Source organism: Perca flavescens, unplaced genomic scaffold, assembly GCF_004354835.1.
Source record: "Perca flavescens isolate YP-PL-M2 unplaced genomic scaffold, PFLA_1.0 EPR50_1.1_unplaced_scaf_11, whole genome shotgun sequence".
Lineage (NCBI taxonomy): Eukaryota > Metazoa > Chordata > Actinopteri > Perciformes > Percidae > Perca > Perca flavescens.
The window spans coordinates 7,932-34,367 of record NW_021166526.1 but is presented as its reverse complement, the minus strand read 5'-3'; the positions used below and the strand labels follow the sequence as shown (position 1 = coordinate 34,367).

At 43.0% G+C, this 26,436-nt stretch overlaps 2 long non-coding RNA genes across 2 annotated transcripts; both read right to left on the bottom strand.

Annotated features, from left to right (window-relative positions):
- Nucleotides 1-7,026: 7,026 nt before the first annotated feature.
- LOC114551492 (uncharacterized) lies at nucleotides 7,027-14,159 on the bottom strand. The gene is made up of 4 exons (XR_003691903.1): nucleotides 13,881-14,159; nucleotides 7,749-7,816; nucleotides 7,325-7,613; nucleotides 7,027-7,214 (listed from the first exon to the last, which is right to left on the bottom strand). It is a non-coding gene; the product is annotated as an uncharacterized LOC114551492 (long non-coding RNA).
- A 154-nt stretch (nucleotides 14,160-14,313) lies between these two features.
- LOC114551493 (uncharacterized) lies at nucleotides 14,314-18,549 on the bottom strand. The gene is made up of 3 exons (XR_003691904.1): nucleotides 18,492-18,549; nucleotides 17,138-17,317; nucleotides 14,314-14,372 (listed from the first exon to the last, which is right to left on the bottom strand). It is a non-coding gene; the product is annotated as an uncharacterized LOC114551493 (long non-coding RNA).
- Nucleotides 18,550-26,436: the final 7,887 nt, after the last annotated feature.

The window sequence follows — 26,436 nt, the reverse complement described above, 5'->3', positions numbered from 1 at the left end:
TGTGTGTGTGTGTGTGTGTGTGTGTGTGTGTGTGTGTGTGCGTGCGTTGGTGGAGGTGTACAGGAAGCCGGGTGGGACTAGCAGTGTGTCAGTTTCTGCATGTGTTGCTCATTGACTGAATATTATAAGAATTAATAACAGTGTGGTGCTGACCTGCTCTATATGAGAAATGCCCTTGGATAATTAATGATGCCAGATGATTCGGCACACACACTTTATAAAAAAACCTACAGTTGAGTGTTTAGAAATACAGCCTAATGGCTTGATTGAATAATTTGCATTTGTTTAAAAACGCTATTTTCTAATTTTGCAGTTGATGGATATTAATGACAAAGACTAAAGGGGAAACATGAGTATATTTATGTGTGGGACTTAGTCTGATTTGAGTCTCACTCTCACTCTCTCTCTCTCTCTCTCTCTCTCTCCCTCTCCAAGTGTCTTCTCATTTGCTGTGGACACTGCACAAATAGTTCACCAGTAGTCTCTGATGCTTTAAGCTTGTATACATCGTAGGCTTTTGAAGGATACAGAAGCTCAAAATGTCACACACTGTCTGTTCACTGAAAGTCCTCCATCTGTCTTTGAATCACACGGTTGTGGGATTGTCTTCCAAACTGCACAGGACAAAAATAGTCAGCTAAGAGCCTGATGCTTAAAGCCAGAAACAATATAAATTATACAAAATACAGATATATTAGATGTTATAACTGTAGATCAGTGTTACCTTGAGTCTCAAACAGGTCTATCTTTTTGACCTGGTCTTGCTGTTGCTGTCACAGCTGACATGGTGGACGGTGAAGAGCAGATCTCAGTCTCTTGTATTCCTCTGATTGTCTTCATGTGCATCAGATTGCCTGTCAAACTTGTAGCGTCATAATACTCCAAGTGCGTGTGTGCTCTCATTCTGAAGATGTATTTAAGTCTCGTGTTCTTGTGCACTCATTTGAGAAACTGACTCCACACTGGGCTGCGGCCTGTTGTGAAATCATGTCGTGGAAGTTTCCTTTGCAGCACTGGGAAGAGTTTTCAGAGATTGGTAAATTGAAACGATTGCGACAGTCTGAGACTAAAACCAAGTTGGGTTCTTGTATTTTATTAAAAGAGATATATTTGCAAATAGGATCAACATGATTTCACAAAAGGCTTACCATTTGGTGCTCACGCAGTGGTGTGTCTGGTGGGTGTCTTCCTTACCCAAGTCCACTGTGTGGAGGTTCTGTAAAACAAATCCCAAAAAGGGTGACAGGTTAAGTCGCTTGCGTGCACATTCTATACCTCAGTACAATAAGCAGAGCTTTTGTCAAATGTAGACATGTTGCATTTTGAATGCAAACCACTATACTTGAGATTTCGGTAGAAATTCTCCATTTTGGAATTATTTCAGTGAGTAGGGTTTTGGCTCCTACACTAGCTGACAGTAGTCGTGATCCAGAAAGAAACCATTTGTGAACCAATGTTGCTTCACCATTGTGAAACAACTGTTTCCCTCAATTATATTTCCATCATACTAATCCCCCCATTTTACACATGGTTTTTAACCCATGTGTCAACTTTGCAAAATTTAGGAAAGAAAAAGCTGGATAGCTTTCTGTTAGGAAGAATGAGCTCTACTGCTTGTACTGAGAGATGAGATGGCAGAGGTCCAAATCAGATAGCATCAGAAACACCTACAACAGAGAAGCCCACACGGTTAGGCCACTGTTAGAGTCTCTGGAAGAAGAACTGTTAACCTAAAAAGATTAAATCAGGGTTAGTGAGAGGTGTGTCAGAGAGGTCAGGTTGTAGTATTCAGACCACCTTGAGCTATGCAACACCATTGTTTCTCTCGGTCAACTGGTGTGTGGAGGATAACATCAGGGTTAAGAACAGTGCATCCTTTAGAGTGATATTTTGCAATCTAACAGAGTAGTAATATCTAAGGTACCTGGCCACAGATAAATAGAGTTTTGTCACACACAATGTGTGACACACAATGTGGAACAGGGCGTACTTACTGCTTCGAGTGGCAGAATCAGGTTTAGCAGAGACATTTGCAACTGGACGGAGTTTTGTCGCCGTGGTGTTGCAGCAACACAGAGCCACGCAGCTCTTGTGCTCATCAACGGTCTGCATAAACTCTTTTTAGGGATCTGGCAGTCCCAGCGTCGGGGAAGCCAGTTTCATATTCACAAACGCTTCATTAGCTCCGGCGGCAAAAAGTTTTACAGTGACCTGAGGAACCTGTACAGGCATTTTTACGTGACAGGCTCAAGTAAACAGAAAAATCCTAATCATTAACACTAAACTGAAAAAGCTGCTATTCTGTTCGTTTTACATGAAAACAGCACTGTACCAAACAACTCTCTTGAGGAAGGAAAAAGCAGATGCAGCCTTGAGAGATGTAGAAAAACACAAGCTGGGCACTAAAAACACTATATTGGTTGTCAGTCAAGCATGCAGCTACAACACAATCAGTATCAGTCCAAATCAGATGTGAGGTTGTCAAACTGTCATTATGTCTCTAAAGACATTCTTCATCAGGCCCTGTAGTAACATGAGCTGTGTAGTGCAGGTTGTCAGGTTTCATGCAGTCAGAGGCAGGGCTGATTACAGACGCCGCCTCGGTGAGGTCGTTTTAGCCACACTGTGATTAACAAATGTGGTTAGAGTGGTAGAGTGTTGACCTGCTCTATATGAAAAATGCCCTGGGATAATTAATGATGCCAGATGATTCGGCACTACCAAAAATGACACTGACTTGACTTGATCAAAAGCTTTGTAAAAGGAGATTTGTGCTGAGAATTATGACAATTTATAAAATGTGATTTAGTGTCAAAAGCAGAGCCAGTAGTGTGCATTAGTATAGCTTATCTGATCATGTTTGCTTGTTCACACACTATGATACAACAGCTTACAGTAGATGTGCCATCCACACTGACAGCAGCTATCCCTAATGCACACTACTGGCTCTGCTTTTGACACTAAATCACATTTTATAAATTGTCATAATTCTCAGCACAAATCTCTCCTTTTTACAAAGCTTTCTGATCAAGTCAAGTCAGTGTCATTTTGGTAGTGGGGAATCATCTGGCATCATTAATTATCCCAGGGCATTTTTCATATAGAGCAGGTCAACACCACTCTTATTAATTCTTATAACATTGATCGCTCCAGTCTTTGCCGGGATGCAGCACACCGCAGCAGACTCGCTGTGTGTGAGCCCTACAGTGGGGGGGGTCAGCTGCCCCCCTTGCCCCGCTGTAGATAAGCCCTGGTGCTGTGCCCCAACACATTTGACACCCTAATGGCTAGACGGTAGGTTCCCATCTACAGAGATGTCATGAGACGTCACGTCTCATGCAAATTACTAATTAACCGCTAGACTTCACGTCCCTGCAAACTACTAAAGGACAGCTAGACTTAACGTCTCCGTTGGTTCCAAAACAGGTCAAAGTTCGAGCTATTACGAGGTCTGCAACAAATTGACTTTTGCCTTTACAGACTTTTAGAAACTGTTATGGAAAGTGATCCTTTTTCTATGTGCTCACTAAAGTCTGGAATGACATTCCACAGCACATCAGAACTTTAACGTCAATAACATAATTTAAATAAACATTGCTTGCTATTTAATGGAGAGGTTTACCTGCGACCATTAAGTCAGCTTTATGGCTTTACCCTGTTGCTCATTCTCATGGTCTGTGTGTTTGTGACTGTTTTTGTCTATGACTTTTTGTGATGTATGTGGTGTATGATCTGCAGAGCAGGAACCGGCTGAAAATCAGTTTACACTGAGTCAGGCCCGATCGAGAGAGAGAGAGAGAGAGAGAGAGAGAGAGAGAGAGAGAGAGAGAGAGAGAGAGAGGAGAGAGGAGAGAGAGAGAGGGGGAGGGTAGAGGGAGAGAAACGGGGCACAGGGTCTGGTCTCCGTCAGTCGTGGTTCATTGTAGCGCTGCAGAGACAGTACGCCTATTCCAGGTAAGACTTTGGCTAGTAAGGGATTTAATTGCATTTGCTTGGTAGCACGTTGATTTTCTACACGTTCTGTTTAAAATGCCGAAGCATTAACGACGTGCTGTTATTATCGTAAGACTGTCAGGCTTAAATTATTACACTTGTTTAAACGTCTTGTTGGCGGTGCCTTGCTGTCCTTCGCTGTAGATTGCGTTTGACTTGGCAAATTGTGATTTAATTTTTCTTTCCTAACGTTTAAGGTGTTAATATGGCCTTAGGCCTACCAGGATTGGATTTCGTGACGGCGAATTGTTAAATTGTTAATTAAATTGAAATTAACAGCCTCCGTTTTTGTCCGTTTAATTTAAGATTTTAAAAATGAATTTATTTTGGGGGAACATATACTGTAATATTTCACCGGTAATACGACCGAAGTAATATTATTAAAATACAGATTGTGCTAAAAATACCAATAGGTTAATAACTTTTTTTGTTGAATTATATTTTTTAAACTATAATGCCTCATATATCAACATTTATTTTATTATCATGGTATTTATTTCTTTATTCCACTAATATTATTTCGGTCTTATTACCGGTGAAATACTACACCGCTGTAGAATGCGTTTGTCTTGGCAAATTGTGATTTATTATCTTAAAGTTTAAGGAGTTTATATGGCCGTAGGCAGGCCCGGATTGGCTGTCGGGAGCACCGGGAGAATTCCCGGTGGGCGGTCTGGTTGTGAGGGCGGTGTTCAGGTATGGCACTGGGTTTAAAGCCTAGTTCAATATTATGGATGATGTCCCTATGCTGCCTGCACTCAGAGAGCACACTGTTTGTATTGATTTGTTCTCGCAGCCCACCGTTCTCTGCATTCATGCAGCCCACTCGCAGAGTGCAGCCTGGTTAATGATGATATAAGTATGTTCAGAGTCCTATAATGCCTCATATATCAACATTCTCTTTTATTATCATGCTTTTCATTTCTTTATTCCACTAATATTATCTCGGTCTTATTACCGGTGAAATATTACACCGCTGTAGATTGCGTTTGACTTGGCAAATTGTGATTTAATTTTTCTTTCCTAACGTTTAAGGTGTTAATATGGCCTTAGGCCTACCAGGATTGGATTTCGTGACGGCGAATTGTTAAATTGTTAATTAAATTGAAATTAACAGCCTCCGTTTTGTCCGTTTAATTTAAGATTTTAAAAATGAATTTATTTTGGGGGGAACATATACTGTAATATTTCACGGTAATCGACCAAGTAATATTATTAAAATACAGATTGTGCTAAAAATACCAATAGGTTAATAACTTTTTGTTGAATTATATTTTTAAACTATAATGCCTCATATATCAACATTTATTTTATTATCATGGTATTTATTTCTTTATTCCACTAATATTATTTCGGTCTTATTACCGGTGAAATACTACACCGCTGTAGAATGCGTTTGTCTTGGCAAATTGTGATTTATTATCTTAAAGTTTAAGGAGTTTATATGGCCGTAGGCAGGCCCGGATTGGCTAATCGGGAGCACCGGGAGAATTCCGGTGGGCCGGTCTGGTTGTGAGGGCGGTGTTCAGGGTATGGCACTGGGTTTAAAGCCTAGTTCAATATTATGGATGATGTCCCTATGCTGCCTGCACTCAGAGCACACTGTTTGTATTGATTTGTTCTCGCAGCCCACTCGCAGAGTGCAGCCTGGTTAATGATGACCTAATTATGTTCAGAGTCCTCCAACGGCAGCGCCTTGACAAAAAAAAAAAAAAACACAAGTCACTGGTGCTTGTTGGAGGATGCCACCGCGAGCAAAAAAGAAGCTGTTTTAAACCGGTAATAGAAAGCGCAAAACGGCCCTGAAAAGGCGTCAATAGAGCTCTAGAAAGTGACGCGGTCAGATGAACTTTTTCTGTTTTTAGCAGAACGCCACATGAAGACGTTGAGACGGATAAGCTAAGTTAGTTAGGAGAAGTGACTGCAAACCAGGGTCTATGTTTATGAATCAAACTTATAGTCCAGTTTGCTGCTAACAGTGACGATGAAGAGCCAGTAAGGTTACCAAGCAGCAGCTATATGAGCCCAGAACTCCAGTTTGGGCAGGTAGGGTTGATCATTGACTGAATATTATAAGAATTAATAAGAGTGTGGTGTTGACCTGCTCTATATGAAAATGCCCTGGGATAATTAATGATGCCAGATGATTCGGCACTACCAAAATGACACTGACTTGACTTGATCAGAAAGCTTTGTAAAAAGGAGAGATTTGTGCTGAGAATTATGACAATTTATAAAATGTGATTTAGTGTCAGAAGCAGAGCCAGTAGTGTGCATTAGGGATAGCTGCTGTCAGTGTGGATGGCACATCTACTGTAAGCTGTTGTATCATAGTGTGTGAACAAGCAAACATGATCAGATTAGCTACAATATAATCACTTTTTATGCCCAAATATTACTTGTGACCCATTATGAAAGTTATATTTAATATTCAAAGGAAAATAGATTATGGTGTCATTAGAAAGTGTAGTACAATGTATCTTGTTTTTTTTTTTTAATCTGTGATTACTCATGTGTACAGAAACAGATTCTTGGGTTGTTGTTAAGATGTTAATTTTTCTAATAAATCTACATTGTGAAGCAACTCTAGGTGATATTTTACAAAATACACTGAATTAAAAGGATGTAGAGAACAGGGCGTTATTGCAGACTTATATACTAAGGTTTTGATTACATTTTTTTTAATATAGTCATTCATGAAGTGAAGTGGGCCGGTCTAAGGCATGTAAATCCAGGGCTGAAAATGAGTCCCAATCCGGCCCTGTTTGGCTTATATATATATATATATATATATATATATATATATACACACACACTTTATAAAAAACCTACAGTTGAGTGTTTAGAAATACAGCCTAATGGCTTGATTGAATAATTTGCATTTGTTTAAAACGCAATGTTCAATTTTGCAGTTGGTGAATATTAATGGCAAAGACTAAAGGGGAAACATGAGTATATTTATGTGTGGGACTTAGTCTGATTTGAGTCTCACTCTCACTCTCACTCTCTCTCTCTCTCTCTCTCTCTCTCTCCCTCTCCAAGTGTCTTCTCATTTGCTGTGGACACTGCACAAATAGTTCACCAGTAGTCTCTGATGCTTTAAGCTTGTATACATCGTAGGCTTTTGAAGGATACAGAAGCTCAAAATGTCACACACTGTCTGTTCACTGAAAGTCCTCCATCTGTCTTTGAATCACACGGTTGTGGGATTGTCTTCCAAACTTCACAGGACAAAAATAGTCAGCTAAGAGCCTGATGCTTAAAGCCAGAAACAATATAAATTATACAAAATACAGATATATTAGATGTTATAACTGTAGATCAGTGTTACCTTGAGTCTCAAACAGGTCTATCTTTTTGACCTGGTCTTGCTGTTGCTGTCACAGCTGACATGGTGGACGGTGAAGAGCAGATCTCAGTCTCTTGTATTCCTCTGATTGTCTTCATGTGCATCAGATTGCCTGTCAAACTTGTAGCGTCATAATACTCCAAGTGCGTGTGTGCTCTCATTCTGAAGATGTATTTAAGTCTCGTGTTCTTGTGCACTCATTTGAGAAACTGACTCCACACTGGGCTGCGGCCTGTTGTGAAATCATGTCCTGGAAGTTTCCTTTGCAGCACTGGGAAGAGTTTTCAGAGATTGGTAAATTGAAACGATTGCGACAGTCTGAGACTAAAACCAAGTTGGGTTCTTGTATTTTATTAAAAGAGATATATTTGCAAATAGGATCAACATGATTTCACAAAAGGCTTACCATTTGGTGCTCACGCAGTGGTGTGTCTGGTGGGTGTCTTCCTTACCCAAGTCCACTGTGTGGAGGTTCTGTAAACAAAATCCCAAAAAGGGTGACAGGTTAAGTCGCTTGCACGTGCACATTCTATACCTCAGTACAATAAGCAGAGCTTTTGTCAAATGTAGACATGTTGCATTTTGAATGCAAACCACTATACTTGAGATTTCGGTAGAAATTCTCCATTTTGGAATTATTTCAGTGAGTAGGGTTTTGGCTCCTACACTAGCTGACAGTAGTCGTGATCCAGAAAGAAACCATTTGTGAACCAATGTTGCTTCACCATTGTGAAACAACTGTTTCCCTCAATTATATTTCCATCATACTAATCCCCCATTTTACACATGGTTTTTAACCCATGTGTCAACTTTGCAAAATTTAGGAAAGAAAAAGCTGGATAGCTTTCTGTTAGGAAGAATGAGCTCTACTGCTTGTACTGAGAGATGAGATGGCAGAGGTCCAAATCAGATAGCATCAGAAACACCTACAACAGAGAAGCCCACACGGTTAGGCCACTGTTAGAGTCTCTGGAAGAAGAACTGTTAACCTAAAAAGATTAAATCAGGGTTAGTGAGAGGTGTGTCAGAGAGGTCAGGTTGTAGTATTCAGACCACCTTGAGCTATGCAACACCATTGTTTCTCTCGGTCAACTGGGGTGTGGAGGATAACATCAGGGTTAAGAACAGTGCATCCTTTAGAGTGATATTTTGCAATCTACCGAGTAGTAATATCTAAGGTACCTGGCCACAGATAAATAGAGTTTTGTCACACACAATGTGTGACACACAATGTGGAACAGGGCGTATTTACTGCTTCGAGTGGCAGAATCAGGTTTAGCAGAGACATTTGCAACTGGACGGAGTTTTGTCGCCGTGGTGTTGCAGCAACACAGAGCCACGCAGCTCTTGTGCTCATCAACGGTCTGCATAAACTCTTTTTAGGGATCTGGCAGTCCCAGCGTCGGGGAAGCCAGTTTCATATTCACAAACGCTTCATTAGCTCCGGCGGCAAAAAGTTTTACAGTGACCTGAGGAACCTGTACAGGCATTTTTACGTGACAGGCTCAAGTAAACAGAAAAATCCTAATCATTAACACTAAACTGAAAAAGCTGCTATTCTGTTCGTTTTACATGAAAACAGCACTGTACCAAACAACTCTCTTGAGGAAGGAAAAAGCAGATGCAGCCTTGAGAGATGTAGAAAAAACACAAGCTGGGCACTAAAAACACTATATTGGTTGTCAGTCAAGCATGCAGCTACAACACAATCAGTATCAGTCCAAATCAGATGTGAGGTTGTCAAACTGTCATTATGTCTCTAAAGACATTCTTCATCAGGCCCTGTAGTAACATGAGCTGTGTAGTGCAGGTTGTCAGGTTTCATGCAGTCAGAGGCAGGGCTGATTACAGACGCCGCCTCAGTGAGCTCATTTTAGCCACACTGTGATTAACAAATGTGGTTAGAGTGGTAGAGTGTTGACCTGCTCTATATGAAAAATGCCCTGGGATAATTAATGATGCCAGATGATTCGGCACTACCAAAATGACACTGACTTGACTTGATCAGAAAGCTTTGTAAAAAGGAGAGATTTGTGCTGAGAATTATGACAATTTATAAAATGTGATTTAGTGTCAAAAGCAGAGCCAGTAGTGTGCATTAGTATAGCTTATCTGATCATGTTTGCTTGTTCACACACTATGATACAACAGCTTACAGTAGATGTGCCATCCACACTGACAGCAGCTATCCCTAATGCACACTACTGGCTCTGCTTTTGACACTAAATCACATTTTATAAATTGTCATAATTCTCACAAATTCTCCTTTTACAAAGCTTGATCAAGTCAAGTCAGTGTCATTTTGGTAGTGGGGAATCATCTGGCATCATTAATTATCCCAGGGCATTTTTCATATAGAGCAGGTCAACACCACTCTTATTAATTCTTATAACATTGATCGCTCCAGTCTTTGCCGGGATGCAGCACACCGCAGCAGACTCGCTGTGTGTGAGCCCTACAGTGGGGGGTCAGCTGCCCCTTGCCCCGCTGTAGATAAGCCCTGGTGCTGTGCCCCAACACATTTGACACCCTAATGGCTAGACGGTAGGTTCCCATCTACAGAGATGTCATGAGACGTCACGTCTCATGCAAATTACTAATTAACCGCTAGACTTCACGTCCCTGCAAACTACTAAAGGACAGCTAGACTTAACGTCTCCGTTGGTTCCAAAACAGGTCAAAGTTCGAGCTATTACGAGGTCTGCAACAAATTGACTTTTGCCTTTACAGACTTTTAGAAACTGTTATGGAAAGTGATCCTTTTTCTATGTGCTCACTAAAGTCTGGAATGACATTCCACAGCACATCAGAACTTTAACGTCAATAACATAATTTAAATAAACATTGCTTGCTATTTAATGGAGAGGTTTACCTGCGACCATTAAGTCAGCTTTATGGCTTTACCCTGTTGCTCATTCTCATGGTCTGTGTGTTTGTGACTGTTTTTGTCTATGACTTTTTGTGATGTATGTGGTGTATGATCTGCAGAGCAGGAACCGGCTGAAAATCAGTTTACACTGAGTCAGGCCCGATCGAGAGAGAGAGAGAGAGAGAGAGAGAGAGAGAGAGAGAGAGAGAGAGAGAGAGAGAGAGGGGGGGGGGGGTAGAGGGAGAGAGAAACGGGGCACAGGGTCTGGTCTCCGTCAGTCGTGGTTCATTGTAGCGCTGCAGAGACAGTACGCCTATTCCAGGTAAGACTTTGGCTAGTAAGGGATTTAATTGCATTTGCTTGGTAGCACGTTGATTTTCTACATAGTTCTGTTTAAAATGCCGAAGCATTAACGACGTGCTGTTATTATCGTAAGACTGTCAGGCTTAAATTATTACACTTGTTTAAACGTCTTGTTGGCGGTGCCTTGCTGTCCTTCGCTGTAGATTGCGTTTGACTTGGCAAATTGTGATTTAATTTTTCTTTCCTAACGTTTAAGGTGTTAATATGGCCTTAGGCCTACCAGGATTGGATTTCGTGACGGCGAATTGTTAAATTGTTAATTAAATTGAAATTAACAGCCTCCGTTTTTGTCCGTTTAATTTAAGATTTTAAAAATGAATTTATTTTGGGGGAACATATACTGTAATATTTCACCGGTAATACGACCGAAGTAATATTATTAAAATACAGATTGTGCTAAAAATACCAATAGGTTAATAACTTTTTTGTTGAATTATATTTTTTAAACTATAATGCCTCATATATCAACATTTATTTTATTATCATGGTATTTATTTCTTTATTCCACTAATATTATTTCGGTCTTATTACCGGTGAAATACTACACCGCTGTAGAATGCGTTTGTCTTGGCAAATTGTGATTTATTATCTTAAAGTTTAAGGAGTTTATATGGCCGTAGGCAGGCCCGGATTGGCTAATCGGGAGCACCGGGAGAATTCCCGGTGGGCCGGTCTGGTTGTGAGGGCCGGTGTTCAGGTATGGCACTGGGTTTAAAGCCTAGTTCAATATTATGGATGATGTCCCTATGCTGCCTGCACTCAGAGCACACTGTTTGTATTGATTTGTTCTCGCAGCCCACCGTTCTCTGCATTCATGCAGCCCACTCGCAGAGTGCAGCCTGGTTAATGATGATATAAGTATGTTCAGAGTCCTATAATGCCTCATATATCAACATTCTCTTTTATTATCATGCTTTTCATTTCTTTATTCCACTAATATTATCTCGGTCTTATTACCGGTGAAATATTACACCGCTGTAGATTGCGTTTGACTTGGCAAATTGTGATTTAATTTTTCTTTCCTAACGTTTAAGGTGTTAATATGGCCTTAGGCCTACCAGGATTGGATTCGTGATCGGTTTTGTTAAATTGTTAATTAAATTGAAATTAACAGCCTCCGCCGTTTTGTCCGTTTAATTTAAGATTTTAAAAATGAATTTATTTTGGGGAACATATACTGTAATATTTCACGGTAATACGACCAAGTAATATTATTAAAATACAGATTGTGCTAAAAATACCAATAGGTTAATAACTTTTTTTGTTGAATTATATTTTTAAACTATAATGCCTCATATATCAACATTTATTTTATTATCATGGTATTTATTTCTTTATTCCACTAATATTATTTCGGTCTTATTACCGGTGAAATACTACACCGCTGTAGAATGCGTTTGTCTTGGCAAATTGTGATTTATTATCTTAAAGTTTAAGGAGTTTATATGGCCGTAGGCAGGCCCGGATTGGCTAATCGGGAGCACCGGGAGAATTCCCCGTGGGCCGGGTCTGGTTGTGAGGGCGGTGTTCAGGTATGGCACTGGGTTTAAAGCCTAGTTCAATATTATGGATGATGTCCCTATGCTGCCTGCACTCAGAGCACACTGTTTGTATTGATTTGTTCTCGCAGCCCACTCGCAGAGTGCAGCCTGGTTAATGATGACCTAATTATGTTCAGAGTCCTCCAACGGCAGCGCCTTGACAAAAAAAAAAAAACACAAGTCACTGGTGCTTGTTGGAGGATGCCACCGCGAGCAAAAAGAAGCTGTTTTAAACCGGTAATAGAAAGCGCAAAACGGCCCTGAAAAGGCGTCAATAGAGCTCTAGAAAGTGACGCGGTCAGATGAACTTTTTCTGTTTTTAGCAGAACGCCACATGAAGACGTTGAGACGGATAAGCTAAGTTAGTTAGGAGAAGTGACTGCAAACCAGGGTCTATGTTTATGAATCAAACTTATAGTCCAGTTTGCTGCTAACAGTGACGATGAAGAGCCAGTAAGGTTACCAAGCAGCAGCTATATGAGCCCAGAACTCCAGTTTGGGCAGGTAGGGTTGATCATTGACTGAATATTATAAGAATTAATAAGAGTGTGGTGTTGACCTGCTCTATATGAAAATGCCCTGGGATAATTAATGATGCCAGATGATTCGGCACTACCAAAATGACACTGACTTGACTTGATCAGAAAGCTTTGTAAAAAGGAGAGATTTGTGCTGAGAATTATGACAATTTATAAAATGTGATTTAGTGTCAGAAGCAGAGCCAGTAGTGTGCATTAGGGATAGCTGCTGTCAGTGTGGATGGCACATCTACTGTAAGCTGTTGTATCATAGTGTGTGAACAAGCAAACATGATCAGATTAGCTACAATATAATCACTTTTTATGCCCAAATATTACTTGTGACCCATTATGAAAGTTATATTTAATATTCAAAGGAAAATAGATTATGGTGTCATTAGAAAGTGTAGTACAATGTATCTTGTTCTTTTTTTTAATCTGTGATTACTTATGTGTACAGAAACAGATTCTTGGGTTGTTGTTAAGATGTTAATTTTTCTAATAAATCTACATTGTGAAGCAACTCTAGGTGATATTTTACAAAATACACTGAATTAAAAGGATGTAGAGAACAGGGCGTTATTGCAGACTTATATACTAAGGTTTTGATTACATTTTCTTTAATATAGTCATTCATGAAGTGAAGTGGGCCGGTCTAAGGCATGTAAATCCAGGGCTGAAAATGAGTCCCAATCCGGCCCTGTTTGGCTTATATATATATATATATATACACACACTTTATAAAAAAAACTACAGTTGAGTGTTTAGAAATACAGCCTAATGGCTTGATTGAATAATTTGCATTTGTTTAAAACGCAATGTTCAATTTTGCAGTTGGTGAATATTAATGGCAAAGACTAAAGGGGAAACATGAGTATATTTATGTGTGGGACTTAGTCTGATTTGAGTCTCACTCTCACTCTCTCTCTCTCTCTCTCTCTCTCTCTCTCTCTCCAAGTGTCTTCTCATTTGCTGTGGACACTGCACAAATAGTTCACCAGTAGTCTCTGATGCTTTAAGCTTGTATACATCGTAGGCTTTTGAAGGATACAGAAGCTCAAAATGTCACACACTGTCTGTTCACTGAAAGTCCTCCATCTGTCTTTGAATCACACGGTTGTGGGATTGTCTTCCAAACTGCACAGGACAAAAATAGTCAGCTAAGAGCCTGATGCTTAAAGCCAGAAACAATATAAATTATACAAAATACAGATATATTAGATGTTATAACTGTAGATCAGTGTTACCTTGAGTCTCAAACAGGTCTATCTTTTTGACCTGGTCTTGCTGTTGCTGTCACAGCTGACATGGTGGACGGTGAAGAGCAGATCTCAGTCTCTTGTATTCCTCTGATTGTCTTCATGTGCATCAGATTGCCTGTCAAACTTGTAGCGTCATAATACTCCAAGTGCGTGTGTGCTCTCATTCTGAAGATGTATTTAAGTCTCGTGTTCTTGTGCACTCATTTGAGAAACTGACTCCACACTGGGCTGCGGCCTGTTGTGAAATCATGTCCTGGAAGTTTCCTTTGCAGCACTGGGAAGAGTTTTCAGAGATTGGTAAATTGAAACGATTATGACAGTCTGAGACTAAAACCAAGTTGGGTTCTTGTATTTTATTAAAAGAGATATATTTGCAAATAGGATCAACATGATTTCACAAAAGGCTTACCATTTGGTGCTCACGCAGTGGTGTGTCTGGTGGGTGTCTTCCTTACCCAAGTCCACTGTGTGGAGGTTCTGTAAACAAAATCCCAAAAAGGGTGACAGGTTAAGTCGCTTGCACGTGCACATTCTATACCTCAGTACAATAAGCAGAGCTTTTGTCAAATGTAGACATGTTGCATTTTGAATGCAAACCACTATACTTGAGATTTCGGTAGAAATTCTCCATTTTGGAATTATTTCAGTGAGTAGGGTTTTGGCTCCTACACTAGCTGACAGTAGTCGTGATCCAGAAAGAAACCATTTGTGAACCAATGTTGCTTCACCATTGTGAAACAACTGTTTCCCTCAATTATATTTCCATCATACTAATCCCCCCATTTTACACATGGTTTTTAACCCATGTGTCAACTTTGCAAAAATTTAGGAAAGAAAAAGCTGGATAGCTTTCTGTTAGGAAGAATGAGCTCTACTGCTTGTACTGAGAGATGAGATGGCAGAGGTCCAAATCAGATAGCATCAGAAACACCTACAACAGAGAAGCCCACACGGTTAGGCCACTGTTAGAGTCTCTGGAAGAAGAACTGTTAACCTAAAAAGATTAAATCAGGGTTAGTGAGAGGTGTGTCAGAGAGGTCAGGTTGTAGTATTCAGACCACCTTGAGCTATGCAACACCATTGTTTCTCTCGGTCAACTGGGGTGTGGAGGATAACATCAGGGTTAAGAACAGTGCATCCTTTAGAGTGATATTTTGCAATCTAACAGTAGTAATATCTAAGGTACCTGGCCACAGATAAATAGAGTTTTGTCACACACAATGTGTGACACACAATGTGGAACAGGGCGTTTTACTGCTTCGAGTGGCAGAATCAGGTTTAGCAGAGACATTTGCAACTGGACGGAGTTTTGTCGCCGTGGTGTTGCAGCAACACAGAGCCACGCAGCTCTTGTGCTCATCAACGGTCTGCATAAACTCTTTTTAGGGATCTGGCAGTCCCAGCGTCGGGGAAGCCAGTTTCATATTCACAAACGCTTCATTAGCTCCGGCAGCAAAAAGTTTTACAGTGACCTGAGGAACCTGTACAGGCATTTTTACGTGACAGGCTCAAGTAAACAGAAAAATCCTAATCATTAACACTAAACTGAAAAAGCTGCTATTCTGTTCATTTTACATGAAAACAGCACTGTACCAAACAACTCTCTTGAGGAAGGAAAAAGCAGATGCAGCCTTGAGAGATGTAGAAAAAAACACAAGCTGGGCACTAAAAACACTATATTGGTTGTCAGTCAAGCATGCAGCTACAACACAATCAGTATCAGTCCAAATCAGATGTGAGGTTGTCAAACTGTCATTATGTCTCTAAAGCCATTCTTCATCAGGCCCTGTAGTAACAGGAGCTGTGTAGTGCAGGTTGTCAGGTTTCATGCAGTCAGAGGCAGGGCTGATTACAGACGCCGCCTCAGTGAGCTCATTTTAGCCACACTGTGATTAACAAATGTGGTTTTGTTAGACGCATCATGACGAGAAGTTCTTAATCCATCAGGTGTTGAGGTTAAGCCAATGTTAAAAGTGCACATTAAATCACTACCTGAGCAAAATAAGTGGACATAAATCAGGCACCAAAAAAACGTTTCCCATGTATATGAGAAAGGAACAGAAAATTGTTCTTTTACCGTTTAACCTGTATTCCCAATCCCCATTGACCACATAGAATAACCACTGCACTTCAGTGTCAAATCTTTAGCACTAATAATCAAGTTATGTGAGTGGAACCCCTTTAACTATACCCTCATTAGTAGGCATATTCTTGTAGGTTTCAGAAGATAACGTACTATAATGATTTGACTGATTAGATTCTTTTCAAAACTTTCTAACCTATCCAATTGTCCCTAAATAGCAAAACCAAGAAACAGTGTATCAGTGCAAAGCATTTCATCATTGCATGAAGCGAGTGTGTGTGTCTTTAGCACTACCTTCCTTATCAGCTTTTGGACTCAGTCAAACAGAGGGACAAGTTTTGTTCTCTGTTGTCTCTTTCTTTCTCTTGGTCCGATCGTATGTGTCATCTTTCTGGTTTAATTGAACACTCACAATATTTCAGTCTAAGAAAAGGATTTCATTAGATAAGAAAAGGCTTGTTGAAATTAAGGCAAATTACTGTTAGTTATTTCATAGGACTTCCTATGAACTTCCGCGAGCAAATACAGATCTAATTAAAGAAAATAATTTGGGAGGTAATCGAGTTAACTTGTTGTGTGATGTGGCCATGACAGGAAGCCAGGAAGTGATCTAATCAAATATAACACTAATGATCCACAGTATGCAGCCTCTTAGGATTTATTGTTGCATGTCAAACAAGACTGCACTGGGTTGAGAAACGCTTGAGGCGGAATGGGATTGAAATTGGATTAGTAACAGTGTACTGTAGTTTGCTGATTATTTCCTGTTCATCCATTCAAATGCTCTCCTAGTGGACACACAGAACCACACTAGACGGGGTGGATTCATGGGTTTGCAGCTTTTGTGGGACTATGCTGCATTTTAACTTCTTTCACCAATTCTTGAGTTTGGATTAAAAGGACAGAGACGTGGAGTTAAGTCCAGTTCTGCACAAGGGGGGCTTTAAAAACGGTTGGCACATTTACTTTTTGTAATCATAGCATTGCTTGAGCAAATGACAGCATGAATTGCATCAATGAGTTATGTAACTTGGACTGTGTCACAAGAAATGTGATTCATGATCTAACCCCCCCCTATAAAATCAATCTGCAGATGACAAATAATTAAAACCTCCCTGTGTCCCTTACACAAGCATTTAATTTCCTCTAGTCCACTCACCAGCTAAAGCCATGTTTGTTTGTAGGGGTGTCTCTCTCCAGCAGAGCAGTGAGCTGCAGCAGGGAGAGCTTCTGGAGTAGATTCATCTGTAGCACAGACTGGCAGCTAATCTGGAGCTGGGCCGATGCCAAGCTGGGCCGGTGGGAGTTCTGGAAGCTCGGCCAGTGGAGTTTCTGTGGTCTGGAGTACATACAGGGAAAGAGAAGGAGAATGCACAAATTGAGATGCGATATTCAATCCCACAGGACTTCATGTTCTGTATTTATCCTGATAGGGATGCATATTTAAATTTTTTTTGTCCGACCGATGTTAACCGCTATAATCATGCTATCAACGACTAAACGGATGCGTGAGACAAAGCTGCTTTCACACATACAGGTAATTCACCTCTCGTTCCTCAGTAAAAGTTCAATTCATTTTGACTTTAGTTGTTTAGTAGTTTGACTTGCTCCTGTTTCACCTGTTGCTGAGTAACGTCCATTAACATGCCATGGTCTCATGAGTGTAGCATACCTGTAGCAAGCTCCATCGTAGTAACTAGCGGTAAAAAAACAAACATTGAAGAGGAGCTCCGTGCTATAAAGCGGCAATTACTAGTTGTATAAGCCGTTACAGACCTCCGTCACAGCTCGGTCGTATCAGCGGGTTAATGGCGCGTTCTAGTAGATGTGTTGAGCTGCAACAGAGTTCCTCAACAGCTGACGGTGCTCCGTCCAATACTCGCTCCGTCAGGTCAACAGTAGTTCGTGGTTCAGTTATTCGAGAATGGGTGACTTTGAGCCGGGTAAAGAGCACCATGTGTTGCCGGTCATTTCGGCGGAGATTACGGTTAAGTAACTAATGAAACGACTAGTTAAGAAAATAACTACTATTAGCTGCTCTCGCTGCCATGTTGTTTGTGTATCTCCATGGCATACGCGCTGGGGAGGGCTGGGCCCATTCTGAACTACGGGAGCCCAGATGGGACCGTCTGCGATTGTTAAGGAGAAAAAAACGCTTAGTTCGCTTATGCCTCGGGCGGCTCTGATTATGTTTACAGGCCCACCTTTCACTGGGTCCCGGGGCAGACAGTAATTAAATACTTTTAGCCAATTATTTTATAATGACGATGTTCACCTCTCTGATTTGCCTCTGAAGTCTTGTCTGAGGACACTTGTCAACCGCGTTTCGAACGTGTCTTGCTGTTAACACACAACGGCTTCGTGCCTGTGTGACAGAGAGATGGATGAGTGGATGAAACGCTGTTTGAACGCATGTTTTAAATAGCGTTACAGAAATTAACAAACAAACGGTGTAGGCTGTGTGGCGCACCACATCACATTAGCTAGTCTATGGGTGGGAAACCCTGGCTTACCTTTCGTGTGTAGCAACAGGACAAGCTGCTCCTTTCTCCCAATGGTAGCTACCATGGGAGTGCACCGCTGTAATCTGCCTGTGTGGAACGCTGGCGACAGACTGTCAGTTCCGCTTTTCGCGCTCACGATAATATTATATTATTGTACACATATATTGTTACGGGAAGCTGACCTCATAGTTTTTTCCGTCTTTGGTTTAAATCGGGACAGTGATATGCTTTACTGCACGGACACACGCCTTGTGATTGATGGTTTAAGTGAATTGAATAGGTTTACAGAGACCTGTACACACGTCAGTGAGTCTATAGTCAAGTGGTTATTGCTTTGCTCTCTATACCAGATAGCTGCTTGATCGATTCCAGCTTGGATGTAGATTTTTTTTCAAACGAGAAAATATTTTTGATTACAAGGTTTTCAAAGCAGATATTCAAATATATATATATAAACACCACACTGTCATTAGTGGCACCCGAGACTCACATAAATCGATATCCCAGCTGTCAGCTTCTGGCTTCTGGTGTAATCGCACCCCCATGTGGCGAACATTGGGAACTACATGCAGAGCTGCAGAACTTGTGAAGTAACTGAAATCTTTCAAAGTAGATATTTTTATTGTCATTGCATATCTCACAAACAGAATTAAGATGACACCAAGCACTCACTTAGCCGCATAAAAGGTAAATCGTGACACTGTCAGCAACGGTAAATAAATGAATACATATATGTAGTATAGAAATAGATTAGGAAGAAGAGGCTAGATTCCCCTCCCTCTCTACATCTCTCCCCATCTAGCATTTGTGATCTGATGGAGAGTGGTGTCATAGTGCCATCCTGTGGACGTGCGCAGGTACTGCACGTCAAGCTGAATAGCTGTTTTACTCATCCAATGCGTTTGACGTGTGTGTGTGTGTGTGTGTGTGTGTGTGTGTGTGTGTGTGTGTGTGTGTGTGTGTGTGTGTGTGTGTGTGTGTGTGTGTGTGTGTGTGTGTGTTGCTGTGTTGATGCTAACCCCAATCTGTACGTGTCAGGATCCTATTAACATTAATCGAAGCCCGTGAAAATAAGCTCTGCTGCTATGCACAGTAAGCAACATCTACTGTGCATCCACTGTAACTGAGAGCTTATTAGTGTGTACAGCTGCTTCTACATGATGGATATACTTTGGGCTCATTCAAATCAATTTTTGATTTAAAATCGAAATTTTGACACCCCTAGCGTCAACATAACATTATAAAGCCTCTACAATAGTGCACATATTGGGTTCGGTAGCTCATATGTAACTTTCTTGTACTGAAAGCTGGCTTTGAAAACTTGTTATTCTAGTGTTTTTGATCAGAATATTCTTGTCTTAAATCAACATTTTGCTTATTTAAGACAATATGTTGTTTACATGTAGGGACACTTCTTTTCATGCTTGTGTTCAACATTAAATTCTGATGCATTTGAGAAGATAAATCACAAACAATATGCAGCCCGAATATGTCATGTACAATACTAACTGTAACCTTCCCCATAGGCCCGACATTTTCTATCCCGATAGTTAATTTCATATCTTGATAGGTAAAGCCTATTTTGTATACTCCTGTGTGAATGTGATACTTAACTAAGTACTTAACCAACTGTGGCGGGCACACAATCGAGCCCAGGGACAGGCTGAAGAGGACAGCTGTGACTGACACCTGTGAGCGCGTTTGCAAGTCAACAACATACGCGGCTGAAAAGCGCCCAAATAAACTAACATTTGCGTCTAACCACAGCGTGTATTGCGGGCGCACTATCGAGCCCAGGGACAGGCTGAAGAGGACAGTTGTGACTGACACCTGTGAGCGCGTTTGCAAGTCAACAACCTACGCGTCCAAATAAACTAACATTTGCGTCTAACCATCTAACCACAGCGTGTATTGCGGGCGCACTATCGAGCCCAGGGACAGGCTGAAGAGGACAGTTGTGACTGACACCTGTGAGCGCGTTTGCAAGTCAACAACCTCGCGCCCAAATAAACTAACATTTGCGTCTAACCACAGCGTGTGTATTGCGGGCGCACTATCGAGCCCAGGGACAGGCTGAAGAGGACAGTTGTGACTGACACCTGTGAGCGCGTTTGCAAGTCAACAACCTACGCGCCCAAATAAACTAACATTTGCGTCTAACCACAGCGTGTATTGCGGGCGCACTATCGAGCCCAGGGACAGGCTGAAGAGGACAGTTGTGACTGACACCTGTGAGCGCGTTTGCAAGTCAACAACCTACGCCGGCTGAAAAGCGCCCCCAGGGACAGGCTGAAGAGGAATAAACTAACATTTGCGTCTAACCACAGCGTGTATTGCGGGCGCGCACTATCGAGCCCAGGGACAGGCTGAAGAGGACAGTTGTGACTGACACCTGTGAGCGCCCAAATAAACTAACATTTGCAAGTCAACAACCCACCTGCGGCTGAAAAGCGCCCAAATAAACTAACATTTGCGTCTAACCACAGCGTGTATTGCGGGCGCACTATCGAGCCCAGGGACAGGCTGAAGAGGACAGTTGTGACTGACACCTGTGAGCGCGTTTGCAAGTCAACAACCTCGCGCCCAAATAAACTAACATTTGCGTCTAACCACAGCGTGTATTGCGGGGGCGCACTATCGAGCCCAGGGACAGGCTGAAGAGGACAGTTGTGACTGACACCTGTGAGCGCGTTTGCAAGTCAACAACCCATTTGCGTCTAACGCGCCCAAATAAACTAACATTTTGCGTCTAACCACAGCGTGTATTGCGGGCGCACTATCGAGCCCAGGGACAGGCTGAAGATGACAGTTGTGACTGACACCTGTGAGCGCGTTTGCAAGTCAACAACCCACGCGCCCAAATAAACTAACATTTGCCATCTAACTAACCATCTAACCACAGGCGTTGTGATTGACCTGTGGGCGTTTGCAAGTCAACAACCCCAGGGACAAATAAACTAACATTTGCGAACCACAGTGTATTGTGACCAGGGACAGGCTGAAGAGGACAGTTGTGACTGACACCTGTGAGCGCGTTTGCAAGTCAACAACCCACGCTAACATTTGCCCAAATAAACTAACATTTGCGTCTAACCACAGCGACACCTGTATTGCGGGCGCACTATCGAGCCCAAACTACAGGCTGAAGAGGACAGTTGTGACTGACACCTGTGACTGACACCTGTGCAAGTCAACAACCCACGCGCCCCCAAATAAACTAACATTTGCGTTGAACCACAGCGTGTATTGCGGGCGCACTATCGAGCCCAGGGACAGGCTGAAGAGGACAGTTGTGACTGACACCTGTGAGCGCAACAACCTTTGCAAGTCAACAACCTACGCGCCACCCAAATAAACTAACATTTGCGTCTAACCACAGCGTGTATTGCGGGCGCACTATCGAGCCCAGGGACAGGCTGAAGAGGACAGTTGTGACTGACACCTGTGAGCGCTGTTTGCAAGTCAACAACCTACGCGGCTGAAAAGCACCCAAATAAACTAACATTTGCGTCTAACCACAGCGTGTATTGCGGGCGCACTATCGAGCCCAGGGACAGGCTGAAGAGGACAGTTGTGACTGACACCTGTGAGCGCGTTTGCAAGTCAACAACCTACGCGCCCAAATAAACTAACATTTGCGTCTAAACCACAGCGTGTATTGCCTGTGGGCGCACTATCGAGCCCAGGGACAGGCTGAAGAGGACAGTTGTGACTGACACCTGTGAGCGCGTTTGCAAGTCAACAACCTACGCGGCTGAAAAGCACCCAAATAAACTAACATTTGCGTCTAACCACAGCGTGTATTGCGGGCGCACTATCGAGCCCAGGGACAGGCTGAAGAGGACAGTTGTGACTGACACCTGTGAGCGCGTTTGCAAGTCAACAACCTACGCGCCCAAATAAACTAACATTTGCGTCTAACCACAGCGTGTATTGCGGGCGCACTATCGAGCCCAGGGACAGGCTGAAGAGGACAGTTGTGACTGACACCTGTGAGCGCGTTTGCAAGTCAACAACCTACGCGCCCAAATAAACTAACATTTGCGTCTAAACCACAGCGTGTATTGGGCGGGCGCACTATCGAGCCCAGGGACAGGCTGAAGAGGACAGTTGTGACTGACACCTGTGAGCGCGCAAGTTTGCAAGTCAACAACCTCACGCGCTGAAAAGCACCCAAATAAACTAACATTTGCGTCTAACCACAGCGTGTATTGCGGGCGCACTATCGAGCCCAGGGACAGGCTGAAGAGGACAGTTGTGACTGACACCTGTGAGCGCGCTTTGCAAGTCAACAACCCACGCGCCCAAATAAACTAACATTTGCGTCGAACCACAGCGTGTATTGCGGGCGCACTATCGAGCCCAGGGACAGGCTGAAGAGGACAGTTGTGACTGACACCTGTGAGCGCGTTTGCAAGTCAACAACCTACGCGGCTGAAAAGCACCCAAATAAACTAACATTTGCGTCTAACCACAGCGTGTATTGCGGGCGCACTATCGAGCCCAGGGACAGGCTGAAGAGGACAGTTGTGACTGACACCTGTGAGCGCGTTTGCAAGTCAACAACCCACGCCGAAAAGCACCCAAATAAACTAACATTTGCGTCTAACCACAGCGTGTATTGCGGGCGCACTATCGAGCCCAGGGACAGGCTGAAGAGGACAGTTGTGACTGACACCTGTGAGCGCGTTTGCAAGTCAACAACCTACGCGGCTGAAAAGCACCCAAATAAACTAACATTTGCGTCTAACCACAGGACAGGCTGAAGAGGACAGTGTATTTGCAAGTCAACAACCTCACGCGGGCGCCACTATCGAGCCCAGGGACAGGCTGAAGAGGACAGTTGTGACTGACACCTGTGAGCGCGTTTGCAAGTCAACAACCTATGCGGCTGAAAAGCACCCAAATAAACTAACATTTGCGTCTAACCACAGCGTGTATTGCGGGCGCACTATCGAGCCCAGGGACAGGCTGAAGAGGACAGTTGTGACTGACACCTGTGAGCGCGTTTGCAAGTCAACAACCTACGCGCCCAAATAAACTAACATTTGCGTCTAACCACAGCGTGTATTGCGGGCGCACTATCGAGCCCAGGGACAGGCTGAAGAGGACAGTTGTGACTGACACCTGTGAGCGCGTTTGCAAGTCAACAACCTACGCGCCCAAATAAACTAACATTTGCGTCGAACCACAGCGTGTATTGCGGGCGCACTATCGAGCCCAGGGACAGGCTGAAGAGGACAGTTGTGACTGACACCTGTGAGCGCGTTTGCAAGTCAACAACCTACGCGGCTGAAAAGCACCCAAATAAACTAACATTTGCGTCTAACCACAGCGTGTATTGCGGGCGCACTATCGAGCCCAGGGACAGGCTGAAGAGGACAGTTGTGACTGACACCTGTGAGCGCGTTTGCAAGTCAACAACCTACGCGGCTGAAAAGCGCCCAAATAAACTAACATTTGCGTCGAACCACAGCGTGTATTGCGGGCGCACTATCGAGCCCAGGGACAGGCTGAAGAGGACAGTTGTGACTGACACCTGTGAGCGCGTTTGCAAGTCAACAACCTACGCGCCCAAATAAACTAACATTTGCGTCTAACCATCTAACCACAGCGTGTATTGCGGGCGCACTATCGAGCCCAGGGACAGGCTGAAGAGGACAGTTGTGACTGACACCTGTGAGCGTTTGCAAGTTGCAAGTCAACAACCTACGCGCCCAAATAAACTAACATTTGCGTCGAACCACAGCGTGTATTGCGGGCGCACTATCGAGCCCAGGGACAGGCTGAAGAGGACAGCTGTGACTGACACCTGTGAGCGCGTTTGCAAGTCAACAACCTACGCGCCCAAATAAACTAACATTTGCATCTAACCACAGCGTGTATTGCGGGCGCACTATCGAGCCCAGGGACAGGCTGAAGAGGACAGCTGTGACTGACACCTGTGAGCGCGTTTGCAAGTCAACAACCTACGCGGCTGAAAAGCGCCCAAATAAACTAACATTTGCGTCTAGACAGGGCCACAAAGAGTCAGTATTGCGTATTAGACGTAGGTCGGAAGCAAGAGGATGCCAAAGGGCCGGTCCCAATTAGCCTAAACAAATACTCCAGAAGAGTATGAGACACAAACCTGATTTCTGTAGGAAACGCTAGCAAACGAGCCATGGACATGCCTACATGTAAAGCTAGCACAGCTCGTGTGTGTGTGTGTGTGTGTGTGTGTGTGTGTGTGTGTGTGTGTGTGTGTGTGTGTGTGTGTGTGTGTGTGTGTGTGTGTGTGTGTATATGTATGTGTGTCTGTGTGTATGTGGCTCCATATGTGTGTGTCTGTGTCATCTTGTGTGCGTGTGTGTGTGTGTGTGTGTGTGTGTGTGTGTGTGTGTGTGTGTGTGTGTGTGTGTGTGGCTCCATATGTATGTGTGTCTGTGTGTATGTGGCTCCATCTGTGTGTGTATGTGGCTCCATATGTGTGTGTGTGTGTGTGTCTTCTTGTGTGTGTGTGTGTGTGTGTGTGTGTGTGTGTGTGTGTGTGTGTGTGTTTGTTTAGACTCTAGTTGTATTCGGAAACAGTCTGAGCTGCCTGCGGTCCTGAAGTCTGGCTTAAACTGTAATTGTGTTCAGTAAAAGATGGAGCTGTCCGTGGTGCTGACGCCTGGTTAGAACTGTGTGTATGTGTGTGTCTGTGTGTATATATATATGTGTCTGTGTGTGTCTGTGTGTGTGTGTGTGTGTGTGTGTGTGTGTGTGTGTGTGTGTGTGTGTGTGTGTGTGTGTGCAGTGATTCATTGACGAACTGAAATGATTGTGCGATTCATTATTTTATTAAGTTTTGCAATAATTGTTACAAAAACCCACAAGCCTTACATAACCCATATGTGTGTAGGAGACTTGTAACATATGTACAGTATACAAAGACTTTGGCTTATATAAACAGGGCTTGTGAACACAAAGAACATAAACATATAGAGACAGCATTCGACAGTTTACAATGTGGTTGTGGGAGGTGCGTGTGTGTACAAGATTCTAAATTCATCTTGTCCATTTCTAGTACACGGAAAATTGCCCTGTCGGACTCCTCGTGCGACAGGCTCTCCAAGGCTGATCTATACACGGCTGCGAGGATCAGCAGCCCAATGTAGGCACACAGGTCCCTGGCGTCCATCCCTTTCCACTCAGAAATGCGTTCGACTGCAGGACGGGTCCCCGGGACCCGAAGCGTCATGCCAGGCCAATAGAAAAAGTCAAATTAACTCAACGGGTCCCCGTGACCCAATGGACAACACAAGGGTTAAATGTGAAATGAGAGGAGCTGTTCTCATGAGTTAAGTGGCTGTAAGCACCGTGTAACACTTTGTCTTTCAGTGTAATCATACCAAAGCTACTAGTCTACTCTCCCAACTACAGAATCAACAAGTCCCCGATAGGATCACAGCACACTGGTATCATTGTTAAGGTAAGACGGTAATCTTCCCTGTGTTGTCTCTGTGTAAGACCTTTAACATTTCTCTCCAATTGTAATGGTAAGTGGGTTTATAGCTACCCACTGAACCTTGAAAGTCAACAACATTGCCTTGGTAATCACCCATGTACACTTCGGGCACGCCAAGATCAGGAGATAGTTTAACATTGAAATAATAGACGGGTCCCGTAGGATGTGGCTCCAGTCGTAGGCTATGAGAGTTGTACATCTGTGCAATGGCAGCCGACTGGTTGAAGAGGAGACAGAGGATACATCGACATGGCTCAAGCTGCTGAATCTCTCCGGTTTTGGTTCTGCTCGACACGAAGCACTCGTAAGACTGCGGTGAAATCAGCGCCGTGAGTGGCTTGGGATTGTCCAGAGGGTTCAAAAGCATGCCCTTGCAACCCTCCCTGTTGGCACATGAGGGTAGATCTTGATCGTTAAGCATGGTACACAGCAGTGATCTATTGTACACGTTGCGAGCAAGAGCCC